The 27,142-nt window shown below is 45.8% G+C and overlaps 1 protein-coding gene across 1 annotated transcript in view; it reads right to left on the bottom strand.

The window, feature by feature from the left end:
- Window positions 1-406: 406 nt before the first annotated feature.
- Window positions 407-27,142, bottom strand: part of LOC138249252 (trefoil factor 2-like) — a 104,028-nt gene continuing 77,292 nt past the window's right edge. Inside the window, exon 5 of the mRNA XM_069203222.1 lies at window positions 407-693. The gene's annotated coding sequence lies outside the window, so the exon portion shown is untranslated. The remainder of the gene's footprint in view (window positions 694-27,142) is intronic.

Raw genomic sequence — 27,142 nt, 5'->3', positions numbered from 1 at the left:
GAATCCGGTGGTACTATTAGTAAAAAGATAGTATCATGCCTATAGTACTGGCGCCAAGTGTACTGCTGGTCCTGTCTTGCTGGTATTTAGACAAGAGGTTAATGATGCCGGCGAACATTTAGGATATGACAATACAGATTATTTGCAATTTATCACGGAATTCGTCATGGAGGACACCATGAACCATGTGATTTTATAGAGTGTTGTGTTGGTGTGTTGTACCAGTATGAAGAGAGAGTAGAAGACCATAGTACTATGAGGGAGTATGGGTAAATGTGCTACTGTGTAGGCTCCTACACACTGAACAGGATAGGCAATGAAATTACACATGAGGTGTTGTGAAAAACAACTATTTCTCTTTAGAAGAATGCTTTAGTGATTTTTTCCAGTGCAGACCCAATGCACATTCATCTTTAGAATAATGTTTTATTGATTTTTTCCAATGCACACACATCTTTAGAAGATTGTTTTATTGATTATTTCCAATGCACACCCAATGCACAATTATCCTTAGAGGAGTGCTTTATTGATGTTTTCCAATGCACCCCCAAAATAGCATGATTGAATTAAGCACGAAATTATTTTCTATTTGACTGGAAATGCTTGAATCTAAAAAGAAAGAGCACACATGCGTTCCTCGGAATCAGGTAAAGAGCAGGACGTTCACGATTTGCTGCACCATGTTATTGACTTCTGTGAAGAAAATAAAAAATGCACTGATTAGCAGTCACTGAACTAACTTTATGACTTATGACAGCAAGAGCATTGGGTAAGAATACAATGCTATTCTGATCCCTCACACATCACATACAGAAAATAATTGATCACAATTGAATACTGACTGGATGTCATGTTGCACTTGATGCACAACGTTAAGTCAAAAAACATTCTGCCACTTAGGTCTGCAAAAAAACTGTTTACATTTAGAATTGCCACAATGAAATACAAAATTTACTTAAATTTGTGGAAAAAGCCATCACAAATTGAGACAAATACTCAGGGGGGTGTTAGACCTGACAGCCTTAGGGTGGTCATCCCCCAACTTTTTGCCTGCCTCCCTCCACTTTTCTGACACTTTTTGTGCTGGTTTTAGGAGTCTGCACACTTTACCACTGCTAACCAGTACTAAAGTGAATATGCCCTCTCCCTTAAATGTGATAACATTGGTTCATACCCAATTGGCATATTTGATTTACTTGTAAGTCCCTAGTAAAGTGCACTACATTTGCCCAGGGCCTGTAAATAAATGCTAGAAGTGGGCTTTCAACACTGATTGTGCCACCCACATAAGTGGACCCTTAACCATGCCTCAGACCTGCCATTGCAAGGCCTGTGTGTGCAGTTTCGCTGCCACTTCCACTTCGACTTAGCACTTAACAGTTCTTGCCAAGCCTTAAACTCCCTTTTTTCTACATATAAGTCACCCCTAAGGTAGGCCCTAGGTAATCCATACGGCAGGGTGCTATGAAGGTAAAAGGCAGGACATGTACATATGTGTTTTTATATGTCTTCGTAGTGAAAAACTCCTACATTTGTTTTTCACTACTGTGAGGCCTGCTTTCATAGACTAGCATTAGGACTAGCCTCATATACCTTTTGAGTGGTAGATTCTGATCTGAAAGGGGTAATCAGGTCATATTTAGTATGACCAGAATGGTAATAGAAAATCCAGCCTATTGGTGAGGTTAGCTTTTATATTACTATTTTAGAAATGCCACTTTTAGACAGTGAGCTTTTCTCTGCAATTAAAGCCTTGCAGACTGTCTCCAATCAACATCTGCTCTGTGCGTGTTGACAGCTCCCTTGTGCACCTCACCCAGACAACCACAAACACAGGACAATCAGTCACATCTGCATTCATCTGCATACTAAATGGGTCTTCCTAGGCTGGAAGGCTGGAGGGCCTGACACTTATATTTCAAAGGCCAGGGCCTGCCCTCACACAAAGGATCCTGGCAGACAGGACTGGGCTGAAAGGGTAACTGCGTCTCTGACCACACCAACTCACACACTTCAGGACCGGAACCTGAACTCTGTCAGAAGACCTGCATTGCTGCCCAAAGGACTCTCTGGACTGCTTTGCTGAGAAGGACTGCTGCCCTTCTGTTGCCCTGCTGCCCTGCTGGCCTCTGACTGTGCTGGAGGGACACTCCCTTTCCCTAAAAGTGCTCTCCAAGGGATTGGATTGAGCTTGACTCCTGTTCTGAAGTCTCAGGGACTGCAAAGACTGCATCTGCAAGCTTTTTGCTAGTACCCGACTCCAGCAACTCCGGAACGACTTCAGCAACGCAAGTCTGACGTTGCCGCGACTGACGTCACTCAAGGTCATCGTGGCTCTGTGAAGTCGACATATCACGTCCTGACAGACTGAAACCAGCGACTCCGCCGGGTCACAAGGAATCGAAGCATCATGGACACCGCCGCACCATCTCCACCTGGTTCGCAGTGCGGAACCGGTGCCTCCCTCTTTAGAAGCCGTAAGGGACTGACGCTGCACCGACTCTAGTGACGCTTCTTTCCGACTCCGTGCAATGTCCTCCGTCTTTTTTAAAAGGTACTATACCTGGGGGTCCGTGTGGCTCCATGACTGGCACCGGTGGTGTCGGATTATTGGGAATGACGCTATGATAGCCCCAGTTGGAGCTTTTGTGTTTTCTAGGTGCTTTAATTGGATTTAATCTTTAAAAATTCATACCTTTGCTTGTTTACATTGGATTTTTATTGTTTCAACAGTATTTTCTTCAGATAATTATTCTCTATTTTTCTGAACCCGTGTGCTGTCTTTTTGTAGTGTTTTCACTGTGTTATTGTACAAAGTTCTGTACAACCACTTTACACATTGTAGGAGGCTGGCCTGGTTGTAGTGGGTGTAGGAGGCTGGCCTGGTTTGTAGTGGGTATCAAAGGTACCTACACCATTTTCCAGGTCCTGTTATCCCTTATTAGTGAAATGTAATTAGTGTCTAGTGTAGGAAAGTACCATCTTGCCTGGCATGTTACCCCTATTTTTACTGTATGTATGTTTGTTTTTGCCTGTGTCACTGGGATCCTGCTAGCCAGGACCCCAGTGCTCATAAAGTATGCCCGGTATGTGTTCCCTGTGTGGTGCCTAACTGTATCACTGAGGCTCTGCTAACCAGAACCTCAGTGTTTATGCTCTCTCTGCTTTTAAAATTGTCACTGCAGGCTAGTGACTAATTTTACCAATTCTGATTGGCATACTGGAACACCCTTATAATTCCCTAGTATATGGTACCTAGGTACCCAGGGTATTGGGGTTCCAGGAGATCCCTCTGGGCTGCAGCATTTCTTTTGCCACCCATAGGGAGCTCAGACAATTCTTACACAGGACTGCTGCTGCAGCCTGAGTGAAATAACGTCCACGTTATTTCACAGCCGTTTCACACTACACTTAAGTAACTTATAAGTCACCTATATGTCTAACCCTCACTTAGTCAAGGTCAGGTGCAGAATTGCTTAGTGTGAGGGCACCCTGGCATTATCCAAGGTGCCCCCACATTGTTTAGGGCAATTTCCCCAGACTTTGTGAGTGCAGGGACACCATTACACGCGTGCTCTACATATAGGTCAATACCTATATGTAGCATGGTAACTCCGAACATGGCCATGTAACATGCCTAGGATCCTGGAATTGTTCCTGGGGGTACAATTCCATGCATCCCCGGGTCTCCAGCATAGAGCCTGGGTACTGCCAAACTAACTTTCAGTGGTTTTCTATGCTGCTACCGCTGCTGCCAACCCTCAGACAGGTTTCTGCCCCCCTGGGGCCTGGGCAGCCCGGTCCCAGGAAGGCAGAGCAAAGGATTTCCTCAGAGAGAGGGTGTTACACCCTCTCCCTTTGGAAATAGGTGTGAAGGGCCTGAGAGGAGTAGCCTCTCCTGGCGTCTGGAAATGCTTTGAAGGACACAGATGGTGCACTCCATGCATAAGCCAGTCTACACCGGTTCAGGGATCCCCCAGCCCTGCTCTGGCACAAAACTGGACAAAGGAAAGGGGAGTGACAACTCCCCTGACCAGCACCTCCAAGGGGAGGTGCCCAAAGCTCCTCCAGTGTGTCCCAGACCTCTGCCATCTTGGATGCAGAGGTGTGAGTTCACAATGGACAGCTCTGAGTGGCCATTGCCAGCATCTGATGTCAGAGACCCCTCCTTACAGGTGCTTACCTTTCTCTGTAGCCAATCCTCCTCTGAGGGCTATTTAGGGTCTATCCTGTGGGTATCTCATCAGATAATGAATGCAAGAGCTCACCAGAGTTCCTCTGCACTTCCCTCTTCGACTTCTGCCAAGGATTGACCGCTGACTGCTCCAGGATGCCTGCAAAAATGCAACAAAGTAGCAAGAAGACTACCAACAACATTGTAGCACTTTATCCTGCCAGCTTTCTCAACTGTTTCCTGGTGGTGCATGCTCTGAGGGCTGTCTGCCTTCACCCTGCACTGGAAGCCAAGAAGAAATCTCTAGTGGGTCAATGGAATCTTCCCCCTGCCAACGCAGGCACCAAACTTCTGCATCACCGGTCCTCTGGGTCCCCTCTCATCTTGACGAGCGTGGTCCCTGGAACACAGGAGCTGGATCCAAGTGTCCCTGACAGTCCAGTGGCCCTTCTGTCCACATTTGGTGGAGGTAAGTCCTTGCCTCCCACACCAGACAGTAATCCTGTATACTGCGTGAACTGCAGCTGCTCAGGCTTCTGTGCACTGTTGCTAGACTTCCTTCGTGCACAGCCTACCCCAGGTCCCCTGCACTCAGTCCTGCATTGCCCAACTCGCTGAGTTGGACTCCGACTTCGTGGGACCCCCTTTTGTTGTGCTTAGTCGACCGTCATGCTCAGATCTTCTGAATGCCTGCTCAGGTGCTTCTGTGGGTGCTGTCTGCTTCAGCATGGGCTCTTCATCTTGCTGAGTGCCCCCTCTGTCTCCTCCTCCAAGGGGCGACCTCCTGGTCCTTCCTGGGACCTGGCAGCACCCAAAACCTTCAACTATGACTCTTGCAGCTAGCAAGGCTTGCTTGTGGTATTTCTGCATGGAAACAACTCTGCATCCTCCAGCACGCCGTGGGACATCTTCTGACCAAAGGAGAAGTTCCTGGCACCTTCTGTCATTGCAGAATCTTCGGCTTCTTCCACCCAGAGACAGCCCTTTTGCACCTTCATCCGGGGTTTAGTGGGCTACTGCCCCCTCTGGACACTTGCGTGACTCTTGGACTTGGTCCTCTTCCTTTGCAGGTCCTCAGGTCCAGGAATCAATCTTCAGTGCTTTGCAGTCAGTTGTTGTCCTTGCAGAATCCCTTATCTCAACTTTACTGTCTTTCTGGGGTAGGAGGGTAATTTTACTCCTACTTTTCAGGGACTTCGGGAGGGGTATCTGGACACCCTTAGTGTTTTCTTACACTCCCAGCGACCCTCTACACACTACACTAGGCCTGGAGGCCATTTGTGGTTCGCATTCCACTTTTGGAGTATATGATTTGAGTTGCCTCTAGGCCTATTTTTCCCTATTTCATTCTATTGTGTTCTACAGTGTTTACACTACTTTTCTAACTGTTTACTTACCTGATTTTGGCTTGTGTGTATATTTTGTGTATATTACTTACCTCCTAAGGGAGTATATCCTTGTTGGACACCCCCGCGCCGCACGGCCACACGGCCACCAGCTGCTGTGTGTGCCCCCTCGCCTTGCCCCTGCCTCGCTGCCTGCCTCGCTGCCGGCTGACGCCGCTGGCGTCGGTTTTGCTTGTTTTGTCTAGCATTTGTGCTTGTTTGAACTGCATTTTCCTCCCGTGTTAGCAGCTTTTGCCTGACTTTTGTGCCTGTATTTTTTTCTAATCAGTTTCTTCATTTTCCTCCCGTGTTACCAGCGTTTGTCTGACTTTTGTGCCTGTATTTTTTCAAGTCAGTTTCAGCCCTTTGCGTTCTCCTGCCTGTCTGCCCACCTCCCTCCCCGCTCCCCGCTTCCCGCCACCACCGCTGACCACGCCCCTTTTTCCTTTCTGTTCCCTCCCCGCTCCCGCCTCCCAGCTGCCCCGCCCACCCGCGCACTTGGCCTTATATGGCGACCGTGCAACGCAGGTGAGTGTGACCCACTTGTGGGACACCCCCGCGCCGCACGGCCACCAGCTGCTGTGTGTGCCCCCTCGCCTTGCCCCTGCCTCGCTGCCTGCCTCGCTGCCGGCTGACGCCGCTGGCGTCGGTTTTGCTTGTTTTGTCTAGCATTTGTGCTTGTTTGAACTGCATTTTCCTCCCGTGTTAGCAGCTTTTGCCTGACTTTTGTGCCTGTATTTTTTTCTAATCAGTTTCTTCATTTTCCTCCCGTGTTACCAGCGTTTGTCTGACTTTTGTGCCTGTATTTTTTCTAGTCAGTTTCAGCCCTTTGCGTTCTCCTGCCTGTCTGCCCACCTCCCTCCCCGCTCCCCGCTTCCCGCCACCACCGCTGACCACGCCCCTTTTTCCTTTCTGTTCCCTCCCCGCTCCCGCCTCCCAGCTGCCCCGCCCACCCGCGCACTTGGCCTTATATGGCGACCGTGCAACGCAGGTGAGTGTGACCCACTTGTGGGACACCCCCGCGCCGCACGGCCACCAGCTGCTGTGTGTGCCCCCTCGCCTTGCCCCTGCCTCGCTGCCTGCCTCGCTGCCGGCTGACGCCGCTGGCGTCGGTTTTGCTTGTTTTGTCTAGCATTTGTGCTTGTTTGAACTGCATTTTCCTCCCGTGTTAGCAGCTTTTGCCTGACTTTTGTGCCTGTATTTTTTTCTAATCAGTTTCTTCATTTTCCTCCCGTGTTACCAGCGTTTGTCTGACTTTTGTGCCTGTATTTTTTCTAGTCAGTTTCAGCCCTTTGCGTTCTCCTGCCTGTCTGCCCACCTCCCTCCCCGCTCCCCGCTTCCCGCCACCACCGCTGACCACGCCCCTTTTTCCTTTCTGTTCCCTCCCCGCTCCCGCCTCCCAGCTGCCCCGCCCACCCGCGCACTTCGCCTTATATGGCGACCGTGCGAACGCGCAGCGGTCACGCGCAGCGGGCGCGCCGATGGTGCGCCGAAGGCGCGCCAAAGGTAAGCCCGTCTGCGCCCGTCCGCGACCGGATCGCGTCCAGCGCCAGGACCCCTGGCCAAAGAAGATCCAGACCGACCCGCCTGACGTACTCCGCCGCCACCCTCATCGCTCTCAACACCGGCCGACTCCCAGACTGCCACCAAGCCACACCACGACGCACCCACGGACCCTTCAGCTGCCACGCCTGCAAGTTCTCCCGCACCCAGACCAGACGCACACCAGCACCCGCCAAGTCGAACACCAGCAGCACCCACCTCAAGTGCATCCTGCTCAACACCCGCTCCGTCCACAGACACGCCATCGAACTCTGGAACCTCCTAGACGCCACCGCCCCGGACGTTGCCTTCCTCACGGAGACCTGGATGAACGCCTCTTCAGCTCCCGACATCGCCATCGCTATCCCAGAGGGCTACAAGATCGTCCGGAGGGACCGAAACGCCAACCAGATGGGAGGAGGCATCGCCATCATCCACAGAAACACCATCCGGATCACGACCAGCACCGACATCACCCTGACCAGCGCCGAACACCTGCACTTCCAGATCCACACCAACCCGAACACCACCCTCAGAGGCACCCTGATCTACCGACCCCCTGGTCCACGCACGCAATTCAGCGAGGACATCGCCGACTTCGTCAGCCCGCATGCCCTCCCCTCCGCTGACTACATCCTCCTGGGAGACCTCAACTACCATCTGGAGAACAACAACGACCACAACACCAGCACCCTGCTCGACAACCTCGCCAACCTGGGACTCAAGCAACTGGTGTCCACCCCCACCCACCTCGCCGGACACACACTCGACGCCGTCTTCTCATCCAGCACAGACATCCTCTTCAGCCACGCCACAGAGCTTCAATGGACGGACCACAGCTGCGTCCACTTCACCTTCAAGAGAACGACGACCCACCAACACCAGCAACAAGCCGCCCACAGAAGCTGGAACAAGATCACAGCAGACCAGCTCGCCACCTCCCTGAGCCAGCACCCTCCTGCCAGCTCAGCGAACCCCAGCCAGGCCGCCGACAACCTCACGAAGTGGATCAGCAACTGCGCGGACGAGCTCGCCCCGCTGAGGACCCCGCCTAGCAGACCCGGCAGCAAGAAGGCCCCATGGTTCACCGACGAACTCAAGTGCTCCAAGAAGAACCTCCGAGCCCTCGAGAAAGTCTGGAAAAGGGAACCAACACCGGACAACAGGACCTCCTACAAACTTGCCACCCGGAAACACCACCAGCTGATCCGCGCCGCCAAGAAAACAGCATTCAAGGACCGGTTGGACAACAACGCACACAACAGCAAGGAACTCTTCAACATCGTGAATGAGCTCTCCAACCCCAGCGCAGGAAACAACGAAATCACCCCATCACAAGACCTCTGCAACTCCCTCGCTTCATACTTCCACAACAAGATCGCGGACATACACAACAGCTTCAACAACCAACCAACGCACACCATGACCGAACAACCACCCCCCACCACCACCCTCCACGCCTGGACCCCGATCAGCACCGAAGACACCATCCGCACGATGAACTCCATCCACTCCGGATCACCGACCGACCCCTGCCCTCACCACGTCTTCAACAAGGCCGACGCTGTCATCGCACCCCACCTGCGAGACATCATCAACACATCCTTCGACACCACCATCTTCCCCGAGAGCTGGAAACACGCCGAACTCAGCGCTCTACTCAAGAAACCAACAGCGGACCCCACCGACCTCAAGAATCACCGCCCCATCTCGCTTCTCCCGTTTCCAGCCAAAGTCATCGAGAAGACCGTCAACAAGCAGATGGCCGCCTTCCTCGAGACGAACGGATCCCTCGACCCCTCACAGTCCGGCTTCCGAGCCAACCACAGCACCGAGACCGCCCTCATCGCCGCCACCGATGACATCCGAGCCCTGATGGACAATGGAGAAACAGCGGCCCTCATCCTCCTAGACCTCTCCGCGGCATTCGACACGGTCTGCCACCGCACCCTAGTACGGCGCCTCAGCAACATCGGAATCAAGGACAAGGCGCTGGAATGGATCATCTCCTTCCTCGACGGAAGAACACAGAGAGTCCGCCTACCACCGTACAAGTCAGAGGCCTCCGAAGTCATCTGCGGCGTCCCACAAGGATCATCTCTGAGCCCCACCCTCTTCAACGTCTACATGAGCCCCCTCGCGGCCATCGTACGCAAACACAACCTCAGCATAATCTCCTACGCCGACGACACCCAGCTGATCCTCTCCCTGACCAACGACCCCGCCGCCGCCAGAGCCAACCTGCACGAAGGGATGAAAGAGGTAGCCGAGTGGATGACGACCAGCCGCCTGAAACTGAACTCGGACAAGACGGAGGTTCTCATCCTGGGCTCTTCACCCTCCGCCTGGGACGACTCCTGGTGGCCTCCCGCCCTGGGCACCGCACCCAAACCGACAGACCATGCACGCAACCTGGGCTTCATCCTGGACTCCTCCCTCTCCATGACCAGGCAGGTCAACAACGTCTCCTCGGCGTGCTTCAACATCCTACGCACACTTCGGAAGATCTTCTGGTGGATCCCCACCGAGACCAGGAGGACCGTCACCCAGGCCCTCGTCACCAGCCGACTGGACTACGGTAACGCCCTCTACGCCGGTACCACCGCCAAGCTCCAGAAGAGACTCCAGCGGATCCAGAACGCCTCAGCCAGACTCATCCTCGACATCCCACGATCCAGCCACATCTCCGGACATCTGAGAGACCTGCACTGGCTCCCCGTCAACAAGAGAATCACCTTCCGCCTCCTCACCCACGCACACAAAGCCCTACACGACCAAGGCCCGAGCTACCTCAACAGCCGAGTCAACTTCTACGCTCCCACGCGCCACCTCCGATCAGCCAACCACGCCCTCGCCGCCGTCCCCCGCATCCGAAGAGCGACTACAGGAGGAAGGTCCTTCTCCTACCTGGCCACCAAGAACTGGAACTCCCTCCCGACCGACCTGCGCCTGACCCAAGACCACCTCTCCTTCAGGAAGAAGCTGAAGACCTGGCTATTCGAGCAGTAGCGGCACCCCCCTCCCACCCAGGGCCTTGAGACCCTACGGGTATGTAGCGCGCTTTATAAGTGTCATTGATTGATTGATTGATCCTCTGAGATATTTTTGGCATATTGTCACAAAAATAAAGTACCTTTATTTTTATTAACTCTGAGTATTGTGTGTTCTTGTTATATTGTGCTAAGTGATATAAGTGGTATAGTAGGAGCTTTGCATGTCTCCTAGTTCAGCCTAAGCTGGTCTGTTATAGCTACCTCTATCAGGATAAGCTGCTAGAACCCCTCTAATCTACTAATAAGGGATAACTGGACCTGGCACACGGTGTAAGTACCACAAGGTACCCACTATAAGTCAGGCCAGCCTCCTACATCTAGCAGCTAGGCTAACAGAGCAGCCAATGCTGAACTAGGAGACACTCAAAGCTCTTGCAATACCACTGTAGTCACACAGTACTCACACACATGAAAGAAAATATGCAGTGTTGCAAAAATAAAGGTTCTTTATTTTGGTGACACAAATGCCAAAAACACCTTAGAGTTTATACTCCCTTAGGAGGTAAGTAATAAACACAATATATACCCTAGTATCCAAAAACAGGTAAGTACACATTCAGAAAACAATGCAAATAGTGAAAATCACAATAGATTGCAATGGGCCTAGGGGGAACACAAACAATATACTAAAATAGTGGAATGCCTAAGTCGTTTTCCCACCTAGGCAAGTGTAACATGTAGAGGGTCACTGGGAGTGTAAGAAAACACCAAAGGTAAGTAATAGAACCCACCCGAGAGACCTGGAAATCTGGAGTAAATCACAGTAAGTTTCCTGAAACACACAAGAAGTCGTGATAGAAGACTATGCAAGAACCAGAAGAGATGGCAAGACACCAAAGATGGATTCCTGAACCTGAAGACCTGTGGAAGAAGCGGACCAAGTCCAAGAACTACTGAAGAGTCCAGGGAGAACAGGAGTCCCTGCTAACCCGATGAAGGTGCAAAAGAAGAACCACCGGTGAGAAGAAAAAGTCAGTTATGCACCCAAAAAGACAGATGCGGGTTCCTGGTTGGTGCAGAAGATGTCCCACGCCCGATGGATGATTGTAATCTGGTTTGCATCGCTAGATTCCATCAACAGGCCTTGGCACATGCAAAACTCACTGTTAGCGGAAGATGGCGCTGCCTGGGACCAGGAGAGACCTGGTGGCCTCTACCCAGGATGGGGAGACAGAGGGGGCTCACAACTCAGAGAGCCTTCAGAAAACCAGGCAACGCACACAGGAGTCCCACATCACGGGGACAAAGAAGGTGCAAATGGAGGCCCACACCCATGCCGTCGGAGAACCACTCAGGAAACTGTACATCAAAGGATGGAGTGCTGGGGGCCTTCTTGGAAGATGGCACACAAGACTTGGCAACTGCAAGTCACATGGAGCAAGGGGGTACTGTGTTGCGTGAGGAGGCAAACTCTTACCTACACCAAAGTTGGACAGCTGGACGTTGGGACTGTCAGAGTCACTTTAACCCACCACCCGTGTTGTTGGATCCATGCTTGTCATCTGGAGAGGGGACGCACGCCACCGGTCGTGCCTTTAGAGAGGTGCTTGCTGAAGCAGGGAAGTGACTCTGTCACTCCCCTGGAGATTCCTTCGGTTCTTCTGGTGCAGACTGAAGACAGGCAGGCATCGGATGATGCACGACCTGGAAACTGTTGCAGTTGCTGGCAGGACCTGAAGTTACAATGTTGCAGAAGTCATCTTTGCTTCTTTGTTGCAGTTTGTAGAGCTCCTAGAGGGTTCAGCTGCGGTTCTGTCAGTAGAAGTTGAACTAAAGGATGCAGAGGATTCCTGCTGGAGTCTTGCAATCCGAATCTGAAGAAACACCCAGCGGAGAGACTCTAAATAGCCCTGAAAGGGGGATTGGTCACCTAGCCAGGTAAGCACATATCAGGGAAGGGATCTGACGTCGGGTGAGCTCTTGCATTTGTTATCTGGTGAGAAACCCACAGGAGAGACCCTAAATAGCCCTCAGAGGAGGATTGGCTACAGATAAAGGTAAGCACCTATCAGGAGGGGTCTCTGACGTCACCTGCTGACATTTGCCACTCAGAGGTGTCCATAATGCCCTCACACCTCTGCATCCAAGATGGCAGAGGTCTGGGACACACTGGAGGAGCTCTGGGCACCTCCCTCTGGGAGGTGCTGGTCAGGGGATTGGTCACTCCCCTTTCCTTTGTCCAGTTTCGTGCCAGAGCAGGGCTGGGGGGATCCCTAAACCGGTGTAGACTGACTTATGCAAGGAGGGCACCATCCATGCCCTTCAAAGCATTTCCAGAGGCCCGGAGAGGCTACTCCTCTCAGGCCCTTCAAACCTATTTCCAAAGGGAGAGGGTGTGACACCCTCTCTCTGAGGAAATCCTTTGTTCTGCCTTCCTGGGACCGGGCTGCTCAGGCCCCAGTGGGGCAGAAACTTATCTGAGGGTTGACAGCAGCGGTAGCTGCAGAGAAAACCCCAGAAACTTAGTTTGGCAGTACCCGGGCTCAATGCTGGAGACCATTGGATGCATGGAATTGTCCCAATACCAGAATGGTATTGGGGTGACAATTCCATGATCCTAGACATGTTACATGGCCATGTTCGGAGTTACCATGGTGACGCTACATATAGGTACTGACCTATATGTAGTGCACGCGTGTAATGGTGTCCCTGCACTCACAAAGTCTGGGGAAATTGCAATGAACAATGTGGGGGCACCTCAGCTAGTGCCAGGGTGCCCTCACACTAAGTAACTTTGCACCTAACCTTCACTAAGTGAGGGTTAGACATATAGGTGACTTATAAGTTACTTAAGTGCAGTGTAAAATGGCTGTGAAATAACGTGGATGTTATTTCACTCAGGCTGCAGTGGCAGTCCTGTGTAAGAATTGTCTGAGCTCCCTATGGGTGGCAAAAGAAATGCTGCAGCCCATAGGGATCTCCTGGAACCCCAATACCCTGGGTGTTCCTCCTAGGCCCATTGCAACCTATTGTGATTTTCACTATTTGCACAATTTCATGACTGTTGACTTACCTCATTTTGGTTACTAGTGTATATTTTGTGTATAATTCTTACCTCCTAAGGGAGTATAGCCTCCAAGATATTTTTTGCCTTGTGTCACTAAAATAAAGTACCTTTATTTTTGTTAACTCTAAGTATTGTCTTTTCTTGAGTGTAAGTACTGTGTGACTACAGTGGTATTGCAAAAGCTTTGTATGTCTCCTAGTTCAGCCTTGGCTGCTCTGCCTACAGCTACCTCTAGACAGCCTGGCTTCTAGACACTGACTACATGGCACTAATAAGGGATAACTGGACCTGCCATAAGGTGTAAGTACCTGTGGTACCCACTACACCAGGCCAGCCTCCTACATCTTGGCATTCACACCTTGAAAAATAGGCATGCAATTTATTTTTGAAAAAGGGCCTTCTATGGATTGGTTTCCATAAAATGGTAAATGTGATTAATCTTAAAAAATCCTATTAAACTGTTTATGCAAAATTGTTTCTCAGTAATTGAATTGCACTAAATATGTTTTCTGAGAAATTAGATACACCTGGGGGTTGTGAAGCCCCTGGTCATCCTCCTACAAAGATTACACTCCCAAACCTCAGTTAGAATTCGATATGATACTGACGGTGAAAAAATTCATTTGATATCTTTGACAGAAGGATTCCGCCAGGGCTGCATTCTGGCCCTTTTTCTGTTTCTTATTTACACAAATGGACTAGCGGCAGTTTTATTGGAAGCGAAACTGGATTACCTGAAAATTGGGGGTAATTTTATTCCTACCCTCCTATATGCAGATGATGCTGTCCTATTAGCAAGGACAGCAATGAGTCTGCACAAAAACAATGATTTGTTTGTCTAGTTGACATCATCTCTCGATTTAAAAGTGAATCACAATAAGTCTTTTGTTATGGTGTGTTGCTCCAAGTCAACAAAGTCAAAACAATTTGGGGTATAGGGCAAGATCATTTCTAAAGTCCAAAATGTCTCTTACTTGTGGATTCTCTTTAATTCACAGTTATCATGGGATCAGCTAGTGACTTTAAGACCAAATCAGATGAGTAGAGTGGAAGAGGCCCTCTCCTTGCAGCAAAACTGGGCCACAAACCTGTGAAGGAGTTGCTAATGCTCTACAATGCAAAAAGCCTTCCTATTGCCACTCATGGGGAGGAAATGTGGGGCCTTGTAGTTGCAATAAGCTCCAAATAACAGAGAACACATTTATTAAGAGTCTGTTGATGGCTCCAAGGTGTGCTTCGACTCCTTTTTGCCACTTAGAATTAGGCCTCGAGTACATTGAGGATCGCATTGGTCTGGCTCCTCCGCTGCTATGGGTCAAAATCTGGCTCTTCCATGACTTAGATTTTTCGAGATCTGTAACAGACTGTCTTTCCATGGCAAAGGCTGAGAAGATCCCTTGGTTGGGATGCTTGAAATGTGTTTTTGGGGAGATAGGGTTAAGCAAGCTTTTTGACAATCCTCTTAAAATACCTTCTCAAGCTAAACCTATAAATTATTAATTAGGTCCACATATCTCACAAGGGCAAGTTTATGTCATCAACAATTACTGAGTAAGGGGAGTTTACTGAGCCTGGGCAATGCAAGCTTTCCTAGAAATCAACTGCAGTTTTATTTACCTTTATTTCTGAATTTGTAATATTGATTTCATTTAAGTAGGTTCCACTTGGGCTTTGATCACTTCTTGGTAGCCTTTCCAAGCCAATGTGGATGGTCTGATAACCTCGCCCCATGCCCTTCTAATAATTGATCCAATCAATCTACAATACATTTTATATTGTTTTGTGCACTTTATAAATCCTTGAGATCCAAGTTTTTTCTACCTATTCTGAGGGGATATTGCCCATGTTCATACAGGGGAGGTTTTAATTATCTATATTCTCTTGAGTCTACTGAAATATGTTATGCATTTTTAAGTTTTATAAGCGGAGCACTGACCATACGAAAGCGGTATGGCTAATTTTAGCATATTAAGGTACCCCTACACCTATAGTTATTATTCCTTGCTTAGAAAGAACTTGATTATATCTAAGCATTTTAATCTTTTAACAGATTTGTTTTTGTAAAACCAGCATTTAATGGTTAATGGGTGGTAACTTGTATTTTTCACCCAGGAACGATTTTAACTTTGTATATGGTTCCTTACCTCCTTAAGAGATTTGTTTTTACAAAATTTGCCCTTTATGATATTATAATTTTGCATCATCAAGAAAATTATTTGTGACTTCTGATAGAAAATGGTTGGTGTGTATGTGCACCTTAAAATATGTTTTTTAAGGTTGTTTGAAACATGAAGTGTTAAGTTTGTGCTTTTATGATTTGCCATTGAATTGAATAAAGTTTTATGACTGACTGACTGATACACCTGTGTCATCTCCCATTTATTGTTCGCTTTACACTATTGAGGACTTTGCTGACAAAATTTGATGTCATAGAGAACTGAAAAGATGTATTTATAAAGAAAGCAAAATCAAAATTGATTTAGCATTAGGAACTCATTTGAGAAAGTCAATAAGGAAAAAGTCCAGCAGACTTTTTAAAAAGTGGAGAGAAGTGAAATGAACCGGAAGAAGGCTAGTGGTATGACTTGTAATTGTCATTGTCAGGCCAAAAACATTTTATTATTGGCCATAATATTCTTCTTTCATATCCAGAATTTGAATTGTTCTAGAAAGAAAAACAGTGTGAAGAAGGTCTTGCCCTTCACTAAGTACACTCATATTAAAACATGAGTTATTAAAGCCAGACACCTGATTCCAACCACCTCCAGTCACTGTTAGCTCTGTGACAGTTAGCTATATTGATCTTGTTAGGATGTGCATTTTGACAAGGGGTTTGTTTGTTTGTTAGACCATGTCAATCAATTTTTTAATATATTTGAGGCGGAAAATGATAATATTTTAAGGCGCCTGCATTGTATTTCTGTTCCCACAACTCTAAATAAAAAGGAGGAAGCATTACTTTTAAGGTTTCAATTTATGGTAGTTCACACACTTACTAAAATCACATTTATGGCCAATAATGGAGATATAAAAAGGACCGATTCCTCCAACTTTCCCAAAATACTGAGGGGAATTGGAGTGAAAATATCAAAACATGTATAATCCATGCACTAAACCTGCTTGGTAGAGAACAGGTATGTTAGAAAAGAGATACATGCCAAGAAAGGGTAAGAACAGACTTTTCATAATATTTCCCATCTTTAATTGAAGGGCATTTAATAGAGAATTCCATAAAAAATGAGAAAACTATATTACACAACACTTGTAATGGTTCCTGAATACAGACTATCACAGCAAAGTAAAATATGAAAAATCAGTAAACCTTAATTTCTTTTGATGATCATCCACTACATTGGTAAGTTGTCCGTTTTGCTTCTCTCTCTGGTACAAGTTACCAACAATGGCCATGAAATAGAATAATGTTGTGATATGAAAATAGAAAAATAGTTGTTCTGTCAGGTATTGAAACATCTTAGGAGTTTCAGTTTAATGTAGTCAAACAATATTTATTGTTAGCCAACCACAGTTTGAGAAAAAATCTAGGCCACAATATTTCATGTAGCTTACAGAGGGCCAGCATTTATCACATGAATAAATTGTCATTTTCTTGGTTGTTATTATAAGACTTTTATATCCTAGGCTTATTATTAAGCAAATCATGTATATGCAAAATTACAATGCCGGAATAATAGTAGACAAAAGTTCCTTCAACTTTTCTATTTCATCCCCTTCACCATCAAGCTTTCAATTTTGTGAGGTAGCACCTCCATAGTGAATGAGAGAAAGGGACAACCCCTCCTGCCTGGTTCTTATAGCAAGGACACCTGCCAGGGGAACAATGACAAAGGTCACCGCAACTTGGCAGGATCAGAGAAGTGTAAGGATTGTTAAACAGGATCTCAAGACGTGGGTATGTGGTGCATAATGTCAAACTGAAATATGACAGTTCACTTTTTGTAAATGTCTTTAGGACCCATCAGTGGCAATATGTGTCCTTATCAAACAGTTAACCATTATGTAATTTTTACATCAAATATAATGTACATTCAACACTGTAAAGTTATTGAGAGTTTCCATAGGGGGAGCTGTTATTGTCTTGCTAATAACGTTGGCATTGTTTGCCGAATCTGCACAAAAGTTTCCAAAAAATAAACTGCAGCTTTTTCATGGAAAGTTTCACACCTATCCCTCAAGCAGGGACCAAAAAAAAGGGGGATCCCAAAGCATTGATTTCCCCTGTTAATTCCAAATAAATCTTTGCTGCCTGGCAATAAAATAAATATATCTATATATTTGTGTGTGTGAGTGTGTGGTATGTGTGTTTGTGTTTGTGTGTATATGTGCGTGTGTGTATATTTATATGTGTATATGTGTATATGTGTATATATATATATTCACTGAAAAAAACAAAGGTTACACAGATAATATAGTTAGGAAATCGAATAAAAAAAAAGATACCTTTAGAAGTTGTAGTTAGAGTTATTTCAAGTAACTATAACTCACAGCATAAGATACTGTATCCTGCACCCCGCCCTGTGCAGTTTTTTTGATCAGTAATTTGCCTGCTAATGTTTCGTTTATATTTTTAATGATGTTATGAGTGCTGTAATGTCTGGGGTAATTAGGGATGAACCCCCTTCATTATTTTATCTATTCCCAAGGTAGGTGGTGGTCCCCACGGCGTGGAGGGGGGCGAGCAGTCCACCATGCATTGTGTGTATTGCCCAGGGAGGTAGCAGGCCCAGGGCCTGCAATAGACCCCCTACATTATTTTATTTTTGCCCCGGGGAGGTGCCAGTCCCTCGGACTGCAGGGGGGCTGCACAGACCCCTACATTAGTTCAAACACATTTGTCATGGGAAGGTGGTGGTCCCCGGAGCCCCGCATTTAATTTACAGCATTTGCCCTGGGGAGGTGGGAACCCCCTGCATACATAATATACAGTACCCAGGGGAGGTGGCAGTCCGCGCAGCTTTGATAAATCCTAGGAGGGGGGCCCTGTGCAGCCCCCTCCTATTTTTCCACAATGCCATTAAAAGCAAGAGTGGGACACCACGCTTGTTAATTTTTTATAAATCATCGCAAAACTCATGAATATTCAAAAATTTCACTGTAATTTTTTTTAAAAAACTTTTAAACCCTGGGGGAGGGCAGTGCCTGAGGGACCCCTAGACCAAGGCTAGGGGCTTAGGGCAAATGTTCCCTGACCCTTTTTCTTAATTTGTTTGTTTTGTTTTTGAGACTTGACTGAAGTCTTAAAATGGCTGCCAATACTCTCTGGTTAAAGTGTTGACAGCCAATCAGATTCCTGCACAAGATCGGGAGGAGTCACAAAGCCTTTGTACCTCTAGGTGTACAAAATTTCTCTTAAACTACTGAACGGATCTACACCAAATAACAAAAAGGGTAACCTGCGTCGAAAGCTACCTTTCCGCCAAACTTGGTGTAATTCCATCTAGTGATTTTCAAAACTCCTATTGAAATAAAACTGGGAAATGCACTTTTTTGACCCCCCCCCCTTTTTCTTTGCCCTGCTTGTCAGATCACCCCAAAACTTCCCATGCACAACAAGATTCTTTGGCACACTTTTTTGTGAAGATTCGTCAAACTGAGCCAAAGATATCGGCAAGTCAAAAAATGCTTTTTCTATGGAAACTAGGTCATAACTATAACTAATAACAGTGACCACCAGTATGTTATATATATATATATATATATATATATATATACATATCTATTTTTTTTTCACTGAAAAAAGCCAAAGGTTACAGGGACGTTATAGAGGTATTTCAAGTGACCATAACTTGTGCCCTAAGGTAACTATAACTTGAGCTCCTGGCCTGCACAATTTTCATATCAATAATTTTAATGCAAATGTTGCAGTGACAATATCAAAGATGCCATAGAAGATATGATCAATGATATAATGTGTGTAGTAATTAGCTGTGCATGGCAAAGCCACTAGTTATTGTTACCTTAGAGCGAAAGTTACAGTTACTTGAAATAACTCTGACTATAACTGCTGAATTTCTATGGTTTTGTACGAGTAAATTCAGATCCTAACTATAACGTCCCTGTAACCTTTGTTTTTTCAGTGAATTTCTATGTTTTTTTAACATAAAGTAATTTTAATTACTATACGTTAATCCAACCACTGCTGCACATGGCAGAAGAGGTTGGAAAAGCTACCAAAGGATGAGCAAGGATTAATTTTTTGAGACTTTGACTGGATCTAATGTGACTTTGTTTCCTATTACTAACTGTAGGTGCCTACCTGCCCTTACTAATAGTCCACTTTCCAACACTTGTGGATTCTAAAGGCACCCAGTATTTGTGGATTTCCTGGAAGGAACTGAAAAAATAGCCAAAATATAGCACAATTTTGTTTTGGTTGAGGAAAAGGGGAAAAGCATTTAATCATTGATACACAGATTTCTTCCAAATGCTAGCCAACACGTGTTTCGTCATAGGATACATTATTTCCAACCAACTTCATTGGGGCTAGAAGAGGTAACCACATATTTAGAATACCTACATAAATACTCAGTACCATAAACCATCACCTATGTGTTGTGAACTAAAAGGTACAAGCATATTGGGAAGAGGAATTACAACATATTATACTAATACCATCAGATATCTATGCAGTAATAATCAAATTTAGGACCTCATTACAAGTGTGGCCATCTGAGGATCGACACACTCGAACCGCTGCACTCCAGGTAGTCTCACTGCCAATTACAACCCTGGTGGGCAGACCCAGCAGGGGACTGAAGTCCCTACTGGGAAAAATTATTCCCAACAGCATGACTGCGGTTAGAGTTGTACTCAGCCAGGGAGGTACTGAACTCAGAGCCACCTAGCTGGTCACAACTCCCCTCACTGGTAGCCGTTCCATGATGGTTTTATCAACATGGAAAGGGTGGTGGTGAGGGTCTGCTGGGGGCACTGCCCCTGCCCATGGAATGGGCAGTGCAGGCTCCCCCCCTTACCCAGCACCATTGGAATATGCACTGTCTGCCTTGCAAACAGTGCCCATTCCAATGGTGCTGTCGGCCCCCTCTGTGCTACTGGCTAGCACTTGGCTCCTTTAAGGAAGCTGAGTGCTATCTAGTAGCACTGTTCCTGCCAGTCTGACCGAAATGCACACTCTAGTGCAATGTTCCCGCCTGTCAGACAGGTGGGAACATTGTAATAGGGCAAGGGGGACGAACTCTCTTCTAGTTTGGCGGTTCTGCGGTGGGAGCTCCAAACTCCTAATGAAGCTGTTAGTCCTTAAGTATAATGGAGAGCCATAGCTTGTTGCACCTATGTGACACACCAGAGGTAGTGACACCCGTAAACCATGACAATAAATGTGATGAAAAATAATAACTATTTATGAAACCAAGGCCCTGATTGATACTTTTTTTGAGCCGCATTATTCTCATTTTTTGGCACAAAAGTGGTGCAAACTTACAAAAGACATTTGTATTTTGTAAGTTTGCGTCTCTTTTGCATCAATAAATGACAGTAATGCGGCGCTAAAAAAGGATAAATCAGGGCCCAAGCTACCCCAGAGCATGCATTTCATTCATACTGGGGTTGGTATATAGATGATGATTTGATTATCTGGACTGGACCATTAATGAATTGATTGAATTTGTTTCAAATGAATGCCAGCTCATATAATGAGTTTTATTTTGGAGTACAGCTTTGAAAGTATTACCTTTCTAGAAGTGTAACAGTTTGTTAGAGATATGACACTACAGAGTCAAATGTATTATAAAAATAATCATGTGATTCCTTATTACGTCCATCTAGCTGATATGCAAAGAGTCAACTTGTTCCTATTCCATTCAGGGAGTTGCTTCAGGCCAAGAGGAATTACAACAGATATTGTGATTTTTTGGAGACTAATCCTGAAACTAAATAGAAGTTTCCAAGGAGAGGGTTTGTGAGATGGATAATCAAGGCTGCTAACTTGAAACCAATGCATTCAGATAGAAGTATTACAATGAAAGACAAAAACAAGAAATATCACAGACATTAAGCCAATAAACTCAGTAGATTACTCAATAAACACTGGCATTTTCTGACAGGTCAAACTGTGATCAACAAATATTTAACTTCTCACCTCAGTATCACATTTATTGTAAGGGACGAACATTAAGAAACACCATTAGTTCCTGTAATGCAGAAGCAAGGACGACAATGCCTTGGTGATCATCAATTAGAAAGGGTTTTTTTCAAATGTGGGCATGACTGCACCTATAGACTAGCGGTTGATAAGGTAACAACTAACAACTAACAACTACAATTAATAACAGTGCAACCTATGAAATAAGAAGCAACATTAATTGTGGTACTAACTCTGCGGTATATGTTTTGGTATGTAATTGCCATAAAATATACATTGGCAGCAAAATCAGACCCATGCAAGACAACATTTCAGAACCTTTGAAAGCAGTGCAGCAGGGAGAACTTAAATATCCTGTTGCCGTACACATCTTGGATTGTAATGCACAGAATATACATCGTAACTTTTAATTTCATGTATTGGAGACAATACCGGTTGATCGGAAGGGGAAAATCGTGAGCTCAAATTGAGATTACAGGCAGCATTATGGATTATGAATTTAAAAGCAATACAACTAGGACTAAATATTGACAATGAATTACATTATTTTTTGTTGATTCTTGAGGGCTTTTTTTTTTGTAAATGGCACAACAGAGTCTTTACATGCCTGTTGGCCAGAAATCAATTTATATATTCTTCAGTCAATTCTGATACTTCCCACTTTCACATTTATATCATTTGATCAGTTCTTATTGTATTAACCTATTGATTGATGATATATTTATTAGTTGATTGGTTTATTCTTATGGTTTGAATATGACTCTCTTCAAATGCATCTTTTTAAATGTAAAGAGGCATTAGTGATTTAAATTAGATTGTAAGAGAAGCAAATGTTTCATTCTTGCTCATAAATAAGTATATATTGCGAACACTTGCACTATGGTAATATGACAATCATGTAAGGCCTAGTTTGATTTTACTGAAAGAGGTTTGGTTGGTTTTATAGTTTGAGGTTTACCAGAATTGCCTATGATACAGGTCTGTCAGTGACTGACAACTTTTGTTTTTTCTCATTTACCACATCAATAATAGGAATAGTTTTGTTTTTCTATTTGCATGTAGCCCTGGTAACATAGGTTTGTTCAAAATAAGGCTATAGTCGAAGTCCTACACAAAATGATTTTAGGTAAGACCTAACTCTTGATGATTCACTATGATGTTGAATTGAGTGGGACACGTATGCCCTGCAATATCACCTATGAATGATCACCATGAAACATACTATACACACCTAGAAATGGAGTGTGTAAGGTGGCCTTGTGTCCACCTGGGTTTTATTTGTGCATTTTTGTACTATTTTTTCAGGAAACTACACCAGTGGATCCTTTCTTCATGCGGTCCAGGTACATGTATTACAATTCATCTATAATATATTGTAGAGTGACATACATTTATGGTCTTGATGGATACCTAGAACCTCTTTATAAGGTCAGAAGCAAGGCAGAAACATGTTGACCCCTTGCATATTGGGTTGAATGTTCACTCTCCTCTTATTTTTTAGTCTATTCCTTGAATGCACCTGAATACAATTCTGATTTTGTCTACCAACAGGTAGTTTTATGTCACATATCTTGCACTCTGCACCCCTCATTCAGACCAAATATCTTCTCAAGGGCTCATATTATTTTAAAACACTTCACAATCTCGTCCCGATCACAGAGAGTTGTAGCCTACACTAGGTACCTTTGATCCTGGTGTGAGGAGGGTCCTGATGAGGAAGCATGCCACCTAAGGGTGGGTGACGGTTACCGTCTGTTAGACCTGACAGCCTTAGGGTGGTTACCCCTAACTTTTTGCCTGCCTCCCTCCACTTTTTGGATAGTGTTTTTGCTGGTTTTAGGACTCTGTGCACTTTACCATTGCTAACCAGTGCTAAAGTGAATATGCTCTCTCCCTTTAAACATGATGACATTGGATCATACCCAATTGGATTATTTAATTTACTTATAAGTCCCTAGTAAAGTGCACTATATGTGCCCAGGGCCTGTAGATTAGATGCTACTAGTGGGCCTGCAACACTGATTGTGCCACCCACTTAAGTAGCCCCTTAACCTTAATGTCTCAGGCCTGCTATTGCAAGGCCTGGGTGTGCAGTTTCACTGCCAATTTGACTTGCCATTTAAAAATACTTGACAAGTCTAAAACTCCCCTTTTTCTACATATAAGTCACTCCTAAGGTAGGCCCTAGGTACCCGATAGGGCATGGTGCTGTGTAGGCATAAGGCAGGACATGTACCTGTGTAGGTTACATGTCCTAGTAGTGTAAAACTCCTAAATTCGTTTTTACACTGCTGTGAGGCCTGCTCATTTCATGGACTAACATTAGGGCTACCCTCATATACTGTTTGGATGGTAGCTGCTGATCTGAAAGGAGTAGTAAGGTCACATTTTTTATTGCCAGAATGGTAATACAAAATCCTGCTGACTGGTGAAGTTGGATTTAATATTACCATTTTAGAAATGACACTTTTAGAAAGTAAGCATTTCTCTGCACTTAAATCCTTCTGTGCCTTACAACCCATGTCTGGCTGGGTTCAGTTGACAGCTCCCTTGTGCATTCACTCAGAAACACCCCAAACACAGGATACCCAGCCTCACTGGCAAACATCTGCATTTTAAATGGGTCTTCCTGGGCTGGGAGGGTGGAGGGCTTGACACTTACATGTCAAAGGACAGTAGCCTGTCCTCACACAAAGGACTGCCACACCCCCTACTGGGACCCTGGCAGACAGGATTGAATTGAAAGGGGACCTTGTGCACTTCTTAGCCACTCTTTGAAGTCTCCCCTACTTCAAAGGCACATTTGGGTATTTAAAAAGGGCCTCTCCCCTACCAACTCAGACACTTCTGGACAAGAAACCTGCTGGAGAAGAATCCCTGAACCAGAACCTGCAACCTGCCAAGAAGAACTGCCTGGCTGCTCAAAGGACTGACCTGGACTGCTTTTTTGAGAACGACTACTGCCTTACTGTTGCCCTGCTGCCTTGCTGCTCTCTGGCTGTGCTGAGAAGTGCTCTCCAAGGGCCTGGATAGAGCTTGCCTCCTGTTCCCTGAAGTCTCATGACCAGAAAGAGCAAAAGAGGGTGGGCACAGGATAATTTGGATTGTGTGTGACTTACCCTGACCAGTGTGAGGGTCCTTGCTTGGACAGGGGATAACCTGACTGCCAACCAAAGACCCCATTTCTAACACCGTCCTTACCAAAACACTTATTTCCCTTACAGAGACGTATACCCACATTCACCACACGCACCTATTTGTGTTATTTGAAAGGGTTATTTTGCCAGATTGAATTGGCAGTTTAAAACTGTATTACAGGCTACAATGGCCAGCCTGCGACATGTTTAAATTGCTACTTTCGTGAGTGGCACAATGATTGCTCTACAGCCCACTAGAAGCATTTCATTTACAGGTCCTGAGTACATGTAGGACCACATGCTAGGGACATATTAGTACATTAAGGCCCTGATTAAGACAATGGCGGTAAATGCCGCCTACCGCCACCGCGACCGCCGCAAAAAGACCGTCGCTGCAGCTAACATCCGTCTGACAAATTATGATCACAGCCGGATTTCCGCCAAAAGAAGGGTGGAAATCCGGCTGTGGCCATACTGATGGATGGTGTTTAGGTGGCGCTGCTACCACCAGCAGCGCCACGCCAGTAGCCTGCCACCAGCCATAATATGTCAAATAATACAGTCTGACGGTGTTCTGCTGACGGGCGCTGCTGGTGGTAGCAGTGCCCCTCCCCATACTCTGTCGGAAGACCCCCTGGATACAGGTAAGTTGGGTCTCCGACAGAGGAGGGTGGTAGTGGGTGTTGTGTGTGCATGAATGTGTGAGTGTGTGCGTGAATACAAATGTGTGTGTAGTGTTGTTTGCGTGTGTGTGTGCATGTGTGAGAATGCGTGTATGAATGGAAATGTGAATGCGTGTCTGCGTGTCTGTATGAATGTGTGTACGGATGTGTGCGCGAATGAATGGATGCATGTATGTATGTATGCCTGAGTGAGTGTATGATTGCGTGGTGTATGTCTGCGAGTGTGTGTGTATGGGGGATTGGAAGGGGCAATGTAGAGGGAAGGGAGGGTGGGGGCGTCGGGGGAGTGTTAAGGGGATGGGTGGGCCTCCTACCAGTGACAGGGAAGGAAATCCCTGTCACTGGTAGGGCCTACCACCATGGTTTTCATGGCATTACGAATGCCACGAAAGCCATGGCGGTAGACAGGGTCAAAATGCCACCGGCAGTACAGTAGCAGCCGCCTGGCTGGAGATTGTTATCTCCGGCCCGGTGGCTGCTACCACCATGGCGGTCAGTGTGGTATGTTGGTGGGTTGGCTTAATGTAATAATGTGGCGGAATGTACCGCCAGCCTGTTGGCGGTACTACCACCACATTAACACCAACCACTAGGGTCATAATGACCTCCATAGTGTCTGTTGGTTGTCAAAAACACACAATACCGACAGACAACAACTAAGCTGTAGCTTGTAATGTATTTTCATTGCCTACCAACCATGCAGCAATTCATATGGTCAAATGAATGAAAAATGGGAGTAAAATGTGTACAAGATACTGAGTTCACCAATTGGGGGTAAGCCTACACCTCTGAATTTGAGGTTACTCAGCTAACAGATTGCATTTTGCAAAATGTTTACTATATCATACGCTTGCTTACATTCTGAAGCCACAAATAGCGAGAAATCCAATTGATAATAGCAAATATTCTATGATTCTGTATTCCAATACTACTCCCAATAAAAACAATACCCCACTTGTGTGGTTGGGCTTACACCAGAGGCAAGAAAGGACCAAACACCAAGTGGAAACATAAAATGTATCTAATAAAAAAACAACCCTTATTGATGATGTGGGTAGCTGTGGAATTTGGGCCTTCACTTATCCACCACCCAGGCATCTAAACCTTCCACAGACAGACATTTCTGAAAAGTAGATATCCAAAGTAGTCTGGGTAGCATAACTTTTGTGGACCTCAATACGTTTTCTTAACTGCAAAACTCAACCTTTAGATAATGTTTTGCATTTTCCTCACATTTCTCAGAGGAAAAGTTTTAGAATCAGTGTATATTCATAACATTCTTATAATCAAGAATTATATCACTTCTCTCTATTATAATGATGATGATACCCGACTTGAGGGGCTGGGCTGGGCTTAGAGCCCCTGACAGGAATGTGAATAGCTGGGAAAATTAGGCCCCAGGCTTGGCCAGCATCCAGGGAAACCTACCAAACCCAGACATTTCTGACACCCAGTAAGTCCAGGGTGGAGTGACTTGCACAGATCACACCATGCTTTCATTCCCACAATGCAAACTTCGAAAATTAATTAAAAGTGTGCACTTTTCTGGCATTTCTCAACAAAATATCCAGAATTGTCAATGAGCCACAAAATGTTCCCTAAAATGTAACATGGAGTCATCACATTTCTGGCATAAACACTAAACATTTTTGGCGATGTAAGTAGTTGTTGATTTTTTTCTAGGTTCTGCCACCAACCAGGGAAACTACCTACCAATCCCAAACATTTCTGACAACTAGACACCCATTGGAGTCTAGTGTGGTGTGGCTTGAATGGATCCTTCTCAATCTTCTTGCCCACATCAAACTTTGGCTACAATCACACACTTTTCTCACATTTATGAGAGAGAAAGCTCTGGAATTTGCAGAGATCTACAACATTCCGACCACCCATTGTTCCCCAAACTTCTTTTGAAAAAAAATAAATCAGTACCCCACTATGCACTGGGCCATATTGACTTCCAATGGTTCCTAGTTTGCCCGTACACTGGCCCCTAGATGGCATAACCCCTCTGTGATGAGTGCAGGCCCAATGCCAGGGCT

This window comes from Pleurodeles waltl, chromosome 8 (genome assembly GCF_031143425.1).
Source record: "Pleurodeles waltl isolate 20211129_DDA chromosome 8, aPleWal1.hap1.20221129, whole genome shotgun sequence".
Taxonomy (NCBI): domain Eukaryota; kingdom Metazoa; phylum Chordata; class Amphibia; order Caudata; family Salamandridae; genus Pleurodeles; species Pleurodeles waltl.
This window is presented reverse-complemented; position numbering and strand designations above follow the sequence as displayed.